The sequence below is a fragment of the Filicampus tigris genome, chromosome 10, assembly GCF_054856515.1.
Source record: "Filicampus tigris isolate MCC_2025a chromosome 10, RoL_Ftig_1.0, whole genome shotgun sequence".
In the NCBI taxonomy this organism is placed as follows: domain Eukaryota; kingdom Metazoa; phylum Chordata; class Actinopteri; order Syngnathiformes; family Syngnathidae; genus Filicampus; species Filicampus tigris.
Window position 1 is genome coordinate 6,687,224 of NC_141226.1, and position 16,722 is coordinate 6,703,945.

Consider the following 16,722-nt stretch of genomic DNA (forward strand, 5'->3'; position numbering starts at 1 on the left):
GCCACTCTATTGTGGTAAACCCTAGCTGAAAGTGGTGCAAAAAATACCACACAAAGTCTACCAGAGATGATAGGATTGAAAGACCTCATGTAACACTGCCAACAAGGAAAAGATTGTTCAAAGGTTATCTAAACTTAACTGATTGGGAGCCTAGAACATGTGTACACATTCAGTTCCAGCTTTAATTTAACATCACTTTTCCCTCATGAAGGAGTTCATCTCACAGGATAAGGTTGACACAATCTCCCGGTGATCAAGCCTCCACTCGAAAAACTTCATTTCCACTGTATTAGTGGTCAACATTTCTGAATTGTATCAGTTTCAATTCACACTGATGACCAGTTTTCTGCCCACCAAATTAGACAGTTTCACAGTAGTCCTGGCTAATCAGCCTCTCGGTTCCATTTTATTTCAGCCTTACACAATGGCCGACAATGGTGGACACAATGTTTCTCCTGAATGGAATAACATGTGAAGGCCGTGATCGTATAGTGGTTAGTACTCTGTGTTGTGGCCGCAGCGACCCCGGTTCGAATCCGGGTCATGGCAGATTAAAACCTCATCAATGACTTTTTTAGTTTTTGAGACAGTGGGACAGTGACAATACTCGAAAGAGGGTTACAGATGTCCATTTATAATTAAGGGGCTAGTGGCGCAATGGATAACACATCTGACTACAGATCAGAAGATTCTAGGTTCAACTCCTAGCTAGCTCAGCCACTCTGTCGTGATAAACACTAGCTGAAAGTGGTGCAAAAAATACCACTCGAAGTTTACCAGAGATGTTAGGATTGAAAGACCTCATGCAACACTGTCAACAGGGAAAAGATTGTTCAAAGGTTATCTCAACTTAACTGATTGGGAGCCTAGAACATGTGTACACATTCAGTTTCAGCTGTAATTTAACATCACTTTTCCCTCGTGAGGGAGTTCATCTCACAGGAAAAGGTTACACAATCTCCGGTAGATCAAGCCTCCACTCAAAAAACTTCATTTCCACTGTATTAGTGGTCAACATTTCTGAATTGTATCAGTTTCAATTCACAATGATGACCAGTTTTCTGCCCACCAAATTAGACAGTTTCACAGTAGTCCTGGCTAATCAGCCTCTCGGTTCCATTTTATTTCAGCCTTACACAATGGCCGACAATGGTGGACACAATGTTTCTCCTGAATGGAATAACATGTGAAGGCCGTGATCGTATAGTGGTTAGTACTCTGTGTTGTGGCCGCAGCGACCCTGGTTCGAATCCGGGTCATGGCAAATTAAAATCTCATCAATGACTTTTTTAGTTTTTGAGACAGTGGGACAGTGACAATACTCGAAAGAGGCTTACAGATGTCCATTTATGATTAAGGGGCTAGTGGCGCAATGGATAACGCATCTGACTACGGATCAGAAGATTCTAGGTTCAACTCCTAGCTAGCTCAGCCACTCTATCGTGGTAAACCCTAGCTGAAAGTGGTGCAAAAAATACCACTCGAAGTTTACCAGAGATGTTAGGATTGAAAGACCTCATGCAACACTGTCAACAAGGAAAAGATTGTTCAAAGGTTATCTAAACTTAACTGATTGGGAGCCTAGAACATGTGTACACATTCAGTTCTAGCTGTAATTTAACATCACTTTTCCCTCGTGAGGGAGTTCATCTCACAGGAAAAGGTTACACAATCTCCGGTAGATCAAGCCTCCACTCGAAAAACTTCATTTCCACTGTATTAGTGGTCAACATTTCTGAATTGTATCAGTTTCAATTCACACTGATGACCAGTTTTCTGCCCACCAAATTAGACGGATTCAGTAGGTCCTGGCTAATCAGCCTCGCGGTTCCATTTTATTTCAGCCTTACACAATGGCCGACAATGGTAGACACAATGTTTCTCCTGAATGGAATAATATGTGAAGGCCGTGATCGTATAGTGGTTAGTACTCTGTGTTGTGGCTGCAGCGACCCCGGTTCGAATCCGGGTCATGGCAAATTAAAATCTCATCAATGACTTTGTTTTTTGAGTGGGACAGTGACAATACTCGAAAGAGGCTTACAGAAGTCCAATTATAATTAAGGGGCTAGTGGCGCAATGGATAACGCATCTGACTACGGATCAGAAGATTCTAGGTTCAACTCCTAGCTAGCTCAGCCACTCTATTGTGGTAAACCCTAGCTGAAAGTGGTGAAAAAAATACCACACAAAGTCTACCAGAGATGTTAGGATTGAAAGACCTCATGCAACACTGTCAACAAGGAAAAGATTGTTCAAAGGTTATCTAAACTTAACTGATTGGGAGCCTAGAAAATGTGTACACATTCAGTTCTAGCTGTAATTTAACATCACTTTTCCCTCGTGAGGGAGTTCATCTCACAGGAAAAGGTTACACAATCTCCGGTAGATCAAGCCTCCACTCAAAAAACTTCATTTCCACTGTATTAGTGGTCAACATTTCTGAATTGTATCAGTTTCAATTCACACTGATGACCAGTTTTCTGCCCACCAAATTAGACACTTTCACAGTAGTCCTGGCTAATCAGCCTCTCGGTTCCATTTTATTTCAGCTACACAATGGCCAACAATGGTAGACACAATGTTTCTCCTGAATGGAACAACATGTGAAGGCCTTGATCGTATAGTGGTTAGTACTCTGTGTTGTGGCCGCAGCAACCCCGGTTCGAATCCGGGTCATGGCAAATTAAAATCTCACCAATGACTTTTTTAGTTTTTGAGACAGTGGGACAGTGACAATACTCGAAAGAGGCTTACAGATGTCCATTTATAATTAAGGGGCTAGTGGCGCAATGGATAACGCATCTGACTATGGATCAGAAGATTCTAGGTTCAACTCCTAGCTAGCTCAGCCACTCTATCGTGGTAAACCCTAGCTGAAAGTGGTGCAAAAAATACCACTCGAAGTTTACCAGAGATGTTAGGATTGAAAGACCTCATGCAACACTGTCAACAAGGAAAAGATTGTTCAAAGGTTATCTAAACTTAACTGATTGGGAGCCTAGAACAAGTGTACACATTCAGTTCTAGCTGTAATTTAACATCACTTTTCCCTCGTGAGGGAGTTCATCTCACAGGAAAAGGTTACACAATCTCCGGTAGATCAAGCCTCCACTCGAAAAACTTCATTTCCACTGTATTAGTGGTCAACATTTCTGAATTGTATCAGTTTCAATTGACACTGATGACCAGTTTTCTGCCCACCAAATTAGACGGATTCAGTAGTCCTGGCTAATCAGCCTCTCGGTTCCATTTTTTCAGCCTTACACAATGGCCGACAATGGTAGACACAATGTTTCTCCTGAATGGAGTAATATGTGAAGGCCGTGATCGTATAGTGGTTAGTACTCTGTGTTGTGGCTGCAGCAACCCCGGTTCGAATCCGGGTCATGGCAAATTAAAATCTCATCAATGACTTTCTTAGTTTTTGTGGGACAGTGACAATACTCGAAAGAGGCTTACAGATGTCCACTTATAATTAAGGGGCTAGTGGCGCAATGGATAACGCATCTGACTACGGATCAGAAGATTCTAGGTTCAACTCCTAGCTAGCTCAGCCACTCTATCATGGTAAACCCTAGCTGAAAGTGGTGCAAAAAATACCACTCGAAGTTTACCAGAGGTGTTAGGATTGAAAGACCTCATGCAACACTGTCAACAGGGAAAAGATTGTTCAAAGGTTATCTCAACTTAACTGATTGGGAGCCTAGAACATGTGTACACATTCAGTTCCAGCTGTAATTTAACATCACTTTTCCCTCGTGAGGGAGTTCATCTCACAGGAAAAGGTTACACAATCTCTGGTAGATCAAGCCTCCACTCAAAAAACTTCATTTCCACTGTATTAGTGGTAAACATTTCTGAATTGTATCAGTTTCAATTCACAATGATGACCAGTTTTCTGCCCACCAAATTAGACAGTTTCACAGTAGTCCTGGCTAATCAGCCTCTCGGTTCCATTTTATTTCAGCCTTACACAATGGCCGACAATGGTGGACACAATGCTTCTCCTGAATGGAATAACATGTGAAGGCCGTCATCGTATAGTGGTTAGTACTCTGTGTTGTGGCCGCAGCGACCCCGGTTCGAATCCGGGTCATGGCAAATTAAAATCTCATCAATGACTTTGGTTTTTGAGTGGGACAGTGACAATACTCGAAAGAGGCTTACAGAAGTCCATTTATAATTAAGGGGCTAGTGGCGCAATGGATAACGCATCTGACTACGGATCAGAAGATTCTAGGTTCAACTCCTAGCTAGCTCAGCCACTCTATTGTGGTAAACCCTAGCTGAAAGTGGTGAAAAAAATACCACACAACATCTACCAGAGATGATAGGATTGAAAGACCTCATGTAACACTGCCAACAAGGAAAAGATTGTTCAAAGGTTATCTCAACTTAAGTGATTGGGAGCCTAGAACATGTGTACACATTCAGTTCCAGCTGTAATTTAACATCACTTTTCCCTCGTGAGGGAGTTCATCTCACAGGAAAAGGTTACACAATCTCCGGTAGATCAAGCCTCCACTCAAAAAACTTCATTTCCACTGTATTAGTGGTCAACATTTCTGAATAGTATTAGTTTCAATTCACACTGATGACCAGTTTTCTGCCAACCAAATTAGACAGTTTCACAGTAGTCCTGTCTAATCAGCCTCTCGGTTCCATTTTATTTCAGCCTTACACAATGGCCGACAATGGTAGACACAATGTTTCTCCTGAATGGAATAACATGTGAAGGCCGTGATCGTATAGTGGTTAGTACTCTGTGTTGTGGCTGCAGCGACCCCAGTTCGAATCCGGGTCATGGCAAATTAAAATCTCATCAATGACTTTCTTAGTTTTTGTGGGACAGTGACAATACTCGAAAGAGGCTTACAGATGTCCATTTATAATTAAGGGGCTAGTGGCGCAATGGATAACGCATCTGACTACGGATCAGAAGATTCTAGGTTCAGCTCCTAGCTAGCTCAGCCACTCTATCGTGGTAAACCCTAGCTGAAAGTGGTGCAAAAAATACCACTCGAAGTTTACCAGAGATGTTAGGATTGAAAGACCTCATGCAACACTGTCAACAAGGAAAAGATTGTTCAAAGGTTATCTAAACTTAACTGATTGGGAGCCTAGAACAAGTGTACACATTCAGTTCTAGCTGTAATTTAACATCACTTTTCCCTCGTGAGGGAGTTCATCTCACAGGAAAAGGTTACACAATCTCCGGTAGATCAAGCCTCCACTCAAAAAACTTCATTTCCACTGTATTAGTGGTAAACATTTCTGAATTGTATCAGTTTCAATTCACAATGATGACCAGTTTTCTGCCCACCAAATTAGACAGTTTCACAGTAGTCCTGGCTAATCAGCCTCTCGGTTCCATTTTATTTCAGCCTTACACAATGGCCGACAATGGTGGACACAATGTTTCTCCTGAATGGAGTAACATGTGAAGGCCGTCATCGTATAGTGGTTAGTACTCTGTGTTGTGGCCGCAGCGACCCTGGTTCGAATCCGGGTCATGGCAAATTAAAATCTCATCAATGACTTTTTTAGTTTTTGAGACAGTGGGACAGTGACAATACTCGAAAGAGGCTTACAGATGTCCATTTATGATTAAGGGGCTAGTGGCGCAATGGATAACGCATCTGACTACGGATCAGAAGATTCTAGGTTCAACTCCTAGCTAGCTCAGCCACTCTATCGTGGTAAACCCTAGCTGAAAGTGGTGCAAAAAATACCACTCGAAGTTTACCAGAGATGTTAGGATTGAAAGACCTCATGCAACACTGTCAACAAGGAAAAGATTGTTCAAAGGTTATCTAAACTTAACTGATTGGGAGCCTAGAACATGTGTACACATTCAGTTCTAGCTGTAATTTAACATCAATTTTCCCTCGTGAGGGAGTTCATCTCACATGAAAAGGTTACACAATCTCCGGTAGATCAAGCCTCCACTCGAAAAACTTCATTTCCATTGTATTAGTGGATAACATTTCTGAATTGTATCAGTTTCAATTCACACTTATGACCAGTTTTCTGCCCACCAAATTAGACGGATTCAGTAGGTCCTGGCTAATCAGCCTCGCGGTTCCATTTTATTTCAGCCTTACACAATGGCCGACAATGGTAGACACAATGTTTCTCCTGAATGGAATAATATGTGAAGGCCGTGATCGTATAGTGGTTAGTACTCTGTGTTGTGGCTGCAGCGACCCCGGTTTGAATCCGGGTCATGGCAAATTAAAATCTCATCAATGACTTTAATTTTTGAGTGGGACAGTGACAATACTCGAAAGAGGCTTACAGAAGTCCATTTATAATTAAGGGGCTAGTGGCGCAATGGATAACGCATCTGACTACGGATCAGAAGATTCTAGGTTCAACTCCTAGCTAGCTCAGCCACTCTATTGTGGTAAACCCTAGCTGAAAGTGGTGAAAAAAATACCACACAAAGTCTACCAGAGATGATAGGATTGAAAGACCTCATGTAACACTGCCAACAAGGAAAAGATTGTTCAAAGGTTATCTCAACTTAAGTGATTGGGAGCCTAGAACATGTGTACACATTCAGTTCCAGCTGTAATTTAACATCACTTTTCCCTCGTGAGGGAGTTCATCTCACAGGAAAAGGTTACAAAATCTCCGGTAGATCAAGCCTCCACTCAAAAAACTTCATTTCCACTGTATTAGTGGTCAACATTTCTGAATAGTATCAGTTTCAATTCACACTGATGACCAGTTTTCTGCCAACCAAATTAGACAGTTTCACAGTAGTCCTGGCTAATCAGCCTCTCGGTTCCATTTTATTTCAGCCTTACACAATGGCCGACAATGGTAGACAAAATGTTTCTCCTGAATGGAATAACACGTGAAGGCCGTGATCGTATAGTGGTTAGTACTCTGTGTTGTGGCCGCAGCAACCCTGGTTCGAAACCAGGTCATGGCAAATTAAAATCTCACCAATGACTTTTTTTAGTTTTTGAGTGGGACAGTGACAATACTCGAAAGAGGCTTACAGATGTCCATTTATAATTAAGGGGCTAGTGGCGCAATGGATAATGCATCTGACTACGGATAAGAAGATTCTAGGTTCAACTCCTAGCTAGCTCAGCCACTCTATCGTGGTAAACCCTAGCTGAAAGTGGTGCAAAAAATACCACTCGAACTTTACCAGAGATGTTAGGATTGAAAGACCTCATGCAACACTGTCAACAAGGAAAAGATTGTTCAAAGGTTATCTAAACTTAACTGATTGGGAGCCTAGAACATGTGTACACATTCAGTTCTAGCTGTAATTTAACATCACTTTTCCCTCGTGAGGGAGTTCATCTCACAGGAAAAGGTTACACAATCTCCGGTAGATCAAGCCTCCACTCGAAAAACTTCATTTCCACTGTATTAGTGGTCAACATTTCTGAATTGTATCAGTTTCAATTCACACTGATGACCAGTTTTCTGCCCACCAAATTAGACAGTTTCACAGTAGTCCTGGCTAATCAGCCTCTCGGTTCCATTTTATTTCAGCCTTACACAATGGCCGACAATGGTAGACACATTGTTTCTCCTGAATGGAATAACATGTGAAGGCCGTGATCGTATAGTGGTTAGTACTCTGTGTTGTGGCCGCAGCGACCCCGGTTCGAATCCAGGTCATGGCAGATTAAAACCTCATCAATGACTTTTTTAGTTTTTGAGACAGTGGGACAGTGACAATACTCGAAAGAGGGTTACAGATGTCCATTTATAATTAAGGGGCTAGTGGCGCAATGGATAACACATCTGACTACAGATCAGAAGATTCTAGGTTCAACTCCTAGCTAGCTCAGCCACTCTGTCGTGATAAACACTAGCTGAAAGTGGTGCAAAAAATACCACTCGAAGTTTACCAGAGATGTTAGGATTGAAAGACCTCATGCAACACTGTCAACAGGGAAAAGATTGTTCAAAGGTTTCTCAACTTAACTGATTGGGAGCCTAGAACATGTGTACACATTCAGTTCCAGCTGTAATTTAACATCACTTTTCCCTCGTGAGGGAGTTCATCTCACAGGAAAAGGTTACACAATCTCCGGTAGATCAAGCCTCCACTCGAAAAACTTCATTTCCACTGTATTAGTGGTCAACATTTCTGAATTGTATCAGTTTCAATTCACACTGATGACCAGTTTTCTGCCCACCAAATTAGACAGTTTCACAGTAGTCCTGGCTAATCAGCCTCTCGGTTCCATTTTATTTCAGCCTTACACAATGGCCGACAATGGTAGACACAATGTTTCTCCTGAATGGAATAACATGTGAAGGCCGTGATCGTATAGTGGTTAGTACTCTGTGTTGTGGCCGCAGCGACCCCGGTTCGAATCCAGGTCATGGCAGATTAAAACCTCATCAATGACTTTTTTAGTTTTTGAGACAGTGGGACAGTGACAATACTCGAAAGAGGGTTACAGATGTCCATTTATAATTAAGGGGCTAGTGGCGCAATGGATAACACATCTGACTACAGATCAGAAGATTCTAGGTTCAACTCCTAGCTAGCTCAGCCACTCTGTCGTGATAAACACTAGCTGAAAGTGGTGCAAAAAATACCACTCGAAGTTTACCAGAGATGTTAGGATTGAAAGACCTCATGCAACACTGTCAACAGGGAAAAGATTGTTCAAAGGTTTCTCAACTTAACTGATTGGGAGCCTAAAACATGTGTACACATTCAGTTCCAGCTGTAATTTAACATCACTTTTCCCTCGTGAGGGAGTTCATCTCACAGGAAAAGGTTACACAATCTCCGGTAGATCAAGCCTCCACTCGAAAAACTTCATTTCCACTGTATTAGTGGTCAACATTTCTGAATTGTATCAGTTTCAATTCACACTGATGACCAGTTTTCTGCCCACCAAATTAGACAGTTTCACAGTAGTCCTGGCTAATCAGCCTCTCGGTTCCATTTTATTTCAGCCTTACACAATGGCCGACAATGGTAGACACAATGTTTCTCCTGAATGGAATAACATGTGAAGGCCGTCATCGTATAGTGGTTAGTACTCTGTGTTGTGGCCGCAGCGACCCCGGTTCAAATCCGGGTCATGGCAAATGAAAATCTCATCAACGACTTCTTTAGTTTTTGAGTGGGACAGTGACAATAATCGAAAGAGGCTTACAGAAGTCCATTTATAATAAAGGGGCTAGTGGCGCAATGGATAACGCATCTGACTACAGATCAGAAGATTCTAGGTTCAACTCCTAGCTAGCTCAGCCAATCTATTGTGGTAAACCCTAGCTGAAAGTGGTGCAAAAAATACCACACAAAGTCTACCAGAGATGATAGGATTGAAAGACCTCATGTAACACTGCCAACAAGGAAAAGATTGTTCAAAGGTTATCTCAACTTAACTGATTGGCAGCATAGAACATGTGTACACATTTAGTTCCAGCTGTAATTTCACATCACTTTTCCCTCATGAAGGAGTTCATCTCACAGGAGAAGGTTGACACAATCCCCCGGTGATCAAGCCTCCACTCGAAAAACTTCATTTCCACTGTATTAGTGGTCAACATTTCTGAATTGTATCAGTTTCAATTCACACTGATGACCAGTTTTCTGCCCACCAAATTAGACAGTTTCACAGTAGTCCTGGCTAATCAGCCTCTCGGTTCCATTTTATTTCAGCCTTACACAATGGCCGACAATGGTAGACACAATGTTTCTCCTGAATGGAATAACATGTGAAGGCCGTGATCGTATAGTGGTTAGTACTCTGTGTTGTGGCCGCAGCGACCCTGGTTCGAATCCGGGTCATGGCAAATTTAATTCTCATCAATGACTTTATTAGTTTTTGAGTGGGACAGTGACAATACTCGAAAGAGGCTTACAGAAGTCCATTTATAATTAAGGGGCTAGTGGCGCATTGGATAACGCATCTGACTACAGGTCAGAAGATTCTAGGTTCAACTCCTATCTAGCTCAGCCACTCTGTTGTGGTAAACCCTAGCTGAAAGTGGTGCAAAAAATACCACACAAAGTCTACCAGAGATGATAGGATTGAAAGACCTCATGCAACAAGGAAAAGATTGTTCAAAGGTTATCTCACCTTAACTGATTGGCAGCATAGAACATGTGTAAACATTTAGTTCCAGCGGTAATTTAACATCACTTTTCCCTCATGAAGGAGTTCATCTCACAGGATAAGGTTGACACAATCACCCGGTGATCAAGCCTCCACTCGAAAAACTTCATTTCCACTGTATTAGTGGTCAACATTTCTGAATTGTATCAGTTTCAATTCACACTGATGACCAGTTTTCTGCCCACCAAATTAGACAGATTCAGTAGTCCTGGCTAATCAGCCTCTCGGTTCCATTTTATTTCAGCCTTACACAATGGCCGACAATGGTAGACACAATGTTTCTCCTGAATGGAATAGTACGTGAAGGCCGTGATCGTATAGTGGTTAGTACTCTGTGTTGTGGCCGCAGCGACCCCGGTTCAAATCCGGGTCATGGCAAATGAAAATCTCATCAATGACTTCTTTAGTTTTTGAGTGGGACAGTGACAATAATCGAAAGAGGCTTACAGAAGTCCATTTACAATAAAGGGGCTAGTGGCGCAATGGATAACGCATCTGACTACGGATCAGAAGATTCTAGGTTCAACTCCTAGCTAGCTCAGCCAGTCTATTGTGGTAAACCCTAGCTGAAAGTGGTGCAAAAAATACCACACGAAGTCTACCAGAGATGATAGGATTGAAAGACCTCATGTAACACTGCCAACAAGGAAAAGATTGTTCAAAGGTTATCTCAACTTAACTGATTGGCAGCATAGAACATGTGTACACATTTAGTTCCAGCTGTAATTTCACATCACTTTTCCCTCATGAAGGAGTTCATCTCACAGGAGAAGGTTGACACAATCCCCCGGTGATCAAGCCTCCACTCGAAAAACTTCATTTCCACTGTATTAGTGGTCAACATTTCTGAATTGTATCAGTTTCAATTCACACTGATGACCAGTTTTCTGCCCACCAAATTAGACAGTTTCACAGTAGTCCTGGCTAATCAGCCTCTCGGTTCCATTTTATTTCAGCCTTACACAATGGCCGACAATGGTAGACACAATGTTTCTCCTGAATGGAATAGTACGTGAAGGCCGTGATCGTATAGTGGTTAGTACTCTGTGTTGTGGCCGCAGCGACCCCGGTTCAAATCCGGGTCATGGCAAATGAAAATCTCATCAATGACTTCTTTAGTTTTTGAGTGGGACAGTGACAATAATCGAAAGAGGCTTACAGAAGTCCATTTATAATAAAGGGGCTAGTGGCGCAATGGATAACGCATCTGACTACGGATCAGAAGATTCTAGGTTCAACTCCTAGCTAGCTCAGCCAATCTATTGTGGTAAACCCTAGCTGAAAGTGGTGCAAAAAATACCACACAAAGTCTACCAGAGATGATAGGATTGAAAGACCTCATGTAACACTGCCAACAAGGAAAAGATTGTTCAAAGGTTATCTCAACTTAACTGATTGGCAGCATAGAACATGTGTACACATTTAGTTCCAGCTGTAATTTCACATCACTTTTCCCTCATGAAGGAGTTCATCTCACAGGAGAAGGTTGACACAATCCCCCGGTGATCAAGCCTCCACTCGAAAAACTTCATTTCCACTGTATTAGTGGTCAACATTTCTGAATTGTATCAGTTTCAATTCACACTGATGACCAGTTTTCTGCCCACCAAATTAGACAGTTTCACAGTAGTCCTGGCTAATCAGCCTCTCGGTTCCATTTTATTTCAGCCTTACACAATGGCCGACAATGGTAGACACAATGTTTCTCCTGAATGGAATAACATGTGAAGGCCGTGATCGTATAGTGGTTAGTACTCTGTGTTGTGGCCGCAGCGACCCTGGTTCGATTCCGGGTCATGGCAAATTAGAATCTCATCAATGACTTTTTTAGTTTTTGAGTGGGACAGTGACAATACTCGAAAGAGGCTTACAGATGTCCATTTATAATTAAGGGGCTAGTGGCGCAATGGATAACGCATCTGACTACGGATCAGAAGATTCTAGGTTCAACTCCTAGCTAGCTCAGCCACTCTATCGTGGTAAACCCTAGCTGAAAGTGGTGCAAAAAATACCACACAAAGTCTACCAGAGATGATAGGATTGAAAGACCTCATGTAACACTGCCAACAAGGAAAAGATTGTTCAAAGGTTATCTCAACTTAACTGATTAGGAGCCTTGAATATGTGGACGCATTCAGTTCCAGCTGTAATTTAACATCACTTTTCCCTCATGAGGGAGTTCATCTGACAGGAAAAGGTTACACAATCTCCAGTAGATAAAGCCTTCACTCGAAAAACTTCATTTCCACTGTATTAGTGGTCAACATTTCTGAATTGTATCAGTTTCAATTGACACTGATGACCAGTTTTCTGCCCACCAAATTAGACGGATTCAGTAGTCCTGGCTAATCAGCCTCTCGGTTCCATTAATTCAGCCTTACACAATGGCCGACAATGGTAGACACAATGTTTCTCCTGAATGGAATAACATGCGAAGGCTGTGATCGTATAGTGGTTAGTACTCTGTGTTGTGGCCGCATCAACCCCGGTTCAAATCTGGGTCATGGCAAATTAAAGTCTCATCTATGACTTTATTAGTTTTTGAGTGGGACAGTGACAATACTCGAAAGAGGCTTACAGAAGTCCATTTATATTTAAGGGGCTAGTGGCGCAATGGATAACGCATCTGACTACGGATCAGAAGATTCTAGGTTCAACTCCTAGCTAGCTCAGCCACTCTATTGTGGTAAACCCTACCTGAAAGTGGTGCAAAAAATACCACCCAAAGTCTACCAGAGATGATAGGATTGAAAGACCTCATGTAACACTGCCAACAAGGAAAAGATTGTTCAAAGGTTATCTCAACTTAACTGATTAGGAGCCTTGAATATGTGGACACATTCAGTTCCAGCTGTAATTTAACATCACTTTTCCCTCATGAGGGAGTTCATCTCACAGGAAAAGGTTACACAATCTCGGGTAGATAAAGCCTTCACTCGAAAAACTTCATTTCCACTGTATTAGTGGTCAACATTTCTGAATTGTATCAGTTTCAATTGACACTGATGACCAGTTTTCTGCCCACCAAATTAGACAGATTCAGTAGTCCAGGCTAATCAGCCTATCGGTTCCATTTTTTCACAATGGCCGACAATGGTAGACACAATATCTCTCCTGAATGGGATAATATATGAAAGCCGTGATCGTATAGTGGTTAGTACTCTGTGTTGTGGCCACAGCAACCCCGGTTCGAATCCGGGTCATGGCAAATTTAATTCTCATCAATGACTTTATTAGTTTTTGAGTGGGACAGTGACAATACTCGAAAGAGGCTTACAGAAGTCCATTTATAATTAAGGGGCTAGTGGCGCATTGGATAACGCATCTGACTACAGGTCAGAAGATTCTAGGTTCAACTCCTATCTAGCTCAGCCACTCTGTTGTGGTAAACCCTAGCTGAAAGTGGTGCAAAAAATACCACACAAAGTCTACCAGAGATGATAGGATTGAAAGACCTCATGCAACAAGGAAAAGATTGTTCAAAGGTTATCTCACCTTAACTGATTGGCAGCATAGAACATGTGTAAACATTTAGTTCCAGCGGTAATTTAACATCACTTTTCCCTCATGAAGGAGTTCATCTCACAGGATAAGGTTGACACAATCACCCGGTGATCAAGCCTCCACTCGAAAAACTTCATTTCCACTGTATTAGTGGTCAACATTTCTGAATTGTATCAGTTTCAATTCACACTGATGACCAGTTTTCTGCCCACCAAATTAGACAGATTCAGTAGTCCTGGCTAATCAGCCTCTCGGTTCCATTTTATTTCAGCCTTACACAATGGCCGACAATGGTAGACACAATGTTTCTCCTGAATGGAATAGTACGTGAAGGCCGTGATCGTATAGTGGTTAGTACTCTGTGTTGTGGCCGCAGCGACCCCGGTTCAAATCCGGGTCATGGCAAATGAAAATCTCATCTATGACTTCTTTAGTTTTTGAGTGGGACAGTGACAATAATCGAAAGAGGCTTACAGAAGTCCATTTACAATAAAGGGGCTAGTGGCGCAATGGATAACGCATCTGACTACGGATCAGAAGATTCTAGGTTCAACTCCTAGCTAGCTCAGCCAGTCTATTGTGGTAAACCCTAGCTGAAAGTGGTGCAAAAAATACCACACGAAGTCTACCAGAGATGATAGGATTGAAAGACCTCATGTAACACTGCCAACAAGGAAAAGATTGTTCAAAGGTTATCTCAACTTAACTGATTGGCAGCATAGAACATGTGTACACATTTAGTTCCAGCTGTAATTTCACATCACTTTTCCCTCATGAAGGAGTTCATCTCACAGGAGAAGGTTGACACAATCCCCCGGTGATCAAGCCTCCACTCGAAAAACTTCATTTCCACTGTATTAGTGGTCAACATTTCTGAATTGTATCAGTTTCAATTCACACTGATGACCAGTTTTCTGCCCACCAAATTAGACAGTTTCACAGTAGTCCTGGCTAATCAGCCTCTCGGTTCCATTTTATTTCAGCCTTACACAATGGCCGACAATGGTAGACACAATGTTTCTCCTGAATGGAATAACATGTGAAGGCCGTGATCGTATAGTGGTTAGTACTCTGTGTTGTGGCCGCAGCGACCCTGGTTCGAATCCGGGTCATGGCAAATTAGAATCTCATCAATGACTTTTTTAGTTTTTGAGTGGGACAGTGACAATACTCGAAAGAGGCTTACAGATGTCCATTTATAATTAAGGGGCTAGTGGCGCAATGGATAACGCATCTGACTACGGATCAGAAGATTCTAGGTTCAACTCCTAGCTAGCTCAGCCACTCTATCGTGGTAAACCCTAGCTGAAAGTGGTGCAAAAAATACCACACAAAGTCTACCAGAGATGATAGGATTGAAAGACCTCATGTAACACTGCCAACAAGGAAAAGATTGTTCAAAGGTTATCTCAACTTAACTGATTAGGAGCCTTGAATATGTGGACACATTCAGTTCCAGCTGTAATTTAACATCACTTTTCCCTCATGAGGGAGTTCATCTCACAGGAAAAGGTTACACAATCTCCAGTAGATAAAGCCTTCACTCGAAAAACTTCATTTCCACTGTATTAGTGGTCAACATTTCTGAATTGTATCAGTTTCAATTGACACTGATGACCAGTTTTCTGCCCACCAAATTAGACGGATTCAGTAGTCCTGGCTAATCAGCCTCTCGGTTCCATTAATTCAGCCTTACACAATGGCCGACAATGGTAGACACAATATCTCTCCTGAATGGGATAATATATGAAATCCGTGATCGTATAGTGGTTAGTACTCTGTGTTGTGGCCACAGTAACCCCGGTTCGAATCCGGGTCATGGCAAATTTAATTCTCATCAATGACTTTATTAGTTTTTGAGTGGGACAGTGACAATACTCGAAAGAGGCTTACAGAAGTCCATTTATAATTAAGGGGCTAGTGGCGCATTGGATAACGCATCTGACTACAGGTCAGAAGATTCTAGGTTCAACTCCTATCTAGCTCAGCCACTCTGTTGTGGTAAACCCTAGCTGAAAGTGGTGCAAAAAATACCACACAAAGTCTACCAGAGATGATAGGATTGAAAGACCTCATGCAACAAGGAAAAGATTGTTCAAAGGTTATCTCACCTTAACTGATTGGGAGCCTAGAACATGTGTACACATTTAGTTCCAGCTGTAATGTAACATCACTTTTCCTTCATGAAGGAGTTCATCTCACAGGAAAAGGTTGACACAATCTCCCGGAGATCAAGCCTCCACTCGAAAAACTTCATTTCCACTGGATTAGTGTTCAACATTTCTGAATTGTATCAGTTTCAATTCACACTGATGACCAGTTTTCTGCCCACCAAGTGTTTCACAGTAGTCCTGGCTAATTAGCCTCTCAGTTCCATTTTATTTCAGCCTTGCCCAACAGCTGACAGTGGTAGACGCGATGTTTCTCTCAGTTTTGTGTTAGCAGCAACCCTGGCTCGAATCCAGGTCATGGCAAATTAACATCTTGTCGATGACTTTGTAATTTTTTGTTGAGACAGTGGGACAGTGACAATTCTCGAAAGAGGCTTACAGAGGACCATACATACTTGAGGGGCTAGTGGCGCAATGGATAATGCGTCTAACTATGGATCAGAAAATTCTAGGTTCAACTCCTGGTTAACTCATACACCCTTTCATGGAAATCCATATCTAAAAATGCTGCACAAGATATGTTGACAAGATGTTAGGATTGAACAACCTTCATGCAACACAATCAAAAAGGACAAGGTCATGCCAAAGGTCAGGTGTTTGGGAGTGTGAAACATGTGCAAAAATTTAGTTCCGCCTGTGATCTATCATAATTTTTCCCAAATGAAGGTCTTCCTCACATAGGACAAGGATGACACAATCTCCAGGAGATTAAAGCTCATGAAGGAGTTCATCTCACTGGAAAAGGTTGACACAATCTCCCGGAGATCAAGCCTCCGCTCTAAAAACTTCATTTCCACTGGATTAGTGTTCAACATTTTTGATTTCTTTCACTTTCATTGTGCACTTATGGATAGTTTTTTACCACCAAAATCATTCCATTGTTTCAAGAGATGGGAAATTCAGGTCCAGAAAGTAAAAACCCTGCCACA

At 42.0% G+C, this 16,722-nt stretch overlaps 1 protein-coding gene and 27 non-coding genes across 28 annotated transcripts in view; 27 read left to right on the forward strand and 1 right to left on the reverse strand.

The window, feature by feature from the left end:
* Positions 1–16,722, reverse strand: part of LOC147140483 (uncharacterized) — a 51,165-nt gene that overhangs the window by 33,830 nt on the left and 613 nt on the right. The gene's annotated exons all lie outside the window — the stretch shown is intronic.
* On the forward strand, positions 478–549 carry trnah-gug (transfer RNA histidin (anticodon GUG)). The gene has a single exon. It is a non-coding gene; the product is annotated as a tRNA-His (tRNA).
* Positions 644–716, forward strand: trnac-aca (transfer RNA cysteine (anticodon ACA)). Its single transcript has one exon. It is a non-coding gene; the product is annotated as a tRNA-Cys (tRNA).
* On the forward strand, positions 1,193–1,264 carry trnah-gug (transfer RNA histidin (anticodon GUG)). Its single transcript has one exon. It is a non-coding gene; the product is annotated as a tRNA-His (tRNA).
* trnar-acg (transfer RNA arginine (anticodon ACG)) lies at positions 1,359–1,431 on the forward strand. Its single transcript has one exon. It is a non-coding gene; the product is annotated as a tRNA-Arg (tRNA).
* trnah-gug (transfer RNA histidin (anticodon GUG)) lies at positions 1,907–1,978 on the forward strand. The gene has a single exon. It is a non-coding gene; the product is annotated as a tRNA-His (tRNA).
* Positions 2,066–2,138, forward strand: trnar-acg (transfer RNA arginine (anticodon ACG)). The gene has a single exon. It is a non-coding gene; the product is annotated as a tRNA-Arg (tRNA).
* trnah-aug (transfer RNA histidin (anticodon AUG)) lies at positions 2,779–2,851 on the forward strand. Its single transcript has one exon. It is a non-coding gene; the product is annotated as a tRNA-His (tRNA).
* Positions 3,484–3,556, forward strand: trnar-acg (transfer RNA arginine (anticodon ACG)). Its single transcript has one exon. It is a non-coding gene; the product is annotated as a tRNA-Arg (tRNA).
* trnar-acg (transfer RNA arginine (anticodon ACG)) lies at positions 4,192–4,264 on the forward strand. Its single transcript has one exon. It is a non-coding gene; the product is annotated as a tRNA-Arg (tRNA).
* trnar-acg (transfer RNA arginine (anticodon ACG)) lies at positions 4,901–4,973 on the forward strand. The gene has a single exon. It is a non-coding gene; the product is annotated as a tRNA-Arg (tRNA).
* trnar-acg (transfer RNA arginine (anticodon ACG)) lies at positions 5,616–5,688 on the forward strand. Its single transcript has one exon. It is a non-coding gene; the product is annotated as a tRNA-Arg (tRNA).
* On the forward strand, positions 6,323–6,395 carry trnar-acg (transfer RNA arginine (anticodon ACG)). Its single transcript has one exon. It is a non-coding gene; the product is annotated as a tRNA-Arg (tRNA).
* On the forward strand, positions 7,750–7,822 carry trnac-aca (transfer RNA cysteine (anticodon ACA)). Its single transcript has one exon. It is a non-coding gene; the product is annotated as a tRNA-Cys (tRNA).
* On the forward strand, positions 8,464–8,536 carry trnac-aca (transfer RNA cysteine (anticodon ACA)). Its single transcript has one exon. It is a non-coding gene; the product is annotated as a tRNA-Cys (tRNA).
* Positions 9,174–9,246, forward strand: trnac-aca (transfer RNA cysteine (anticodon ACA)). The gene has a single exon. It is a non-coding gene; the product is annotated as a tRNA-Cys (tRNA).
* Positions 9,724–9,795, forward strand: trnah-gug (transfer RNA histidin (anticodon GUG)). Its single transcript has one exon. It is a non-coding gene; the product is annotated as a tRNA-His (tRNA).
* Positions 10,425–10,496, forward strand: trnah-gug (transfer RNA histidin (anticodon GUG)). The gene has a single exon. It is a non-coding gene; the product is annotated as a tRNA-His (tRNA).
* Positions 10,587–10,659, forward strand: trnar-acg (transfer RNA arginine (anticodon ACG)). The gene has a single exon. It is a non-coding gene; the product is annotated as a tRNA-Arg (tRNA).
* trnah-gug (transfer RNA histidin (anticodon GUG)) lies at positions 11,137–11,208 on the forward strand. Its single transcript has one exon. It is a non-coding gene; the product is annotated as a tRNA-His (tRNA).
* On the forward strand, positions 11,299–11,371 carry trnar-acg (transfer RNA arginine (anticodon ACG)). The gene has a single exon. It is a non-coding gene; the product is annotated as a tRNA-Arg (tRNA).
* trnah-gug (transfer RNA histidin (anticodon GUG)) lies at positions 11,849–11,920 on the forward strand. The gene has a single exon. It is a non-coding gene; the product is annotated as a tRNA-His (tRNA).
* On the forward strand, positions 12,011–12,083 carry trnar-acg (transfer RNA arginine (anticodon ACG)). Its single transcript has one exon. It is a non-coding gene; the product is annotated as a tRNA-Arg (tRNA).
* trnar-acg (transfer RNA arginine (anticodon ACG)) lies at positions 12,718–12,790 on the forward strand. Its single transcript has one exon. It is a non-coding gene; the product is annotated as a tRNA-Arg (tRNA).
* Positions 13,956–14,027, forward strand: trnah-gug (transfer RNA histidin (anticodon GUG)). Its single transcript has one exon. It is a non-coding gene; the product is annotated as a tRNA-His (tRNA).
* On the forward strand, positions 14,118–14,190 carry trnar-acg (transfer RNA arginine (anticodon ACG)). Its single transcript has one exon. It is a non-coding gene; the product is annotated as a tRNA-Arg (tRNA).
* On the forward strand, positions 14,668–14,739 carry trnah-gug (transfer RNA histidin (anticodon GUG)). The gene has a single exon. It is a non-coding gene; the product is annotated as a tRNA-His (tRNA).
* On the forward strand, positions 14,830–14,902 carry trnar-acg (transfer RNA arginine (anticodon ACG)). The gene has a single exon. It is a non-coding gene; the product is annotated as a tRNA-Arg (tRNA).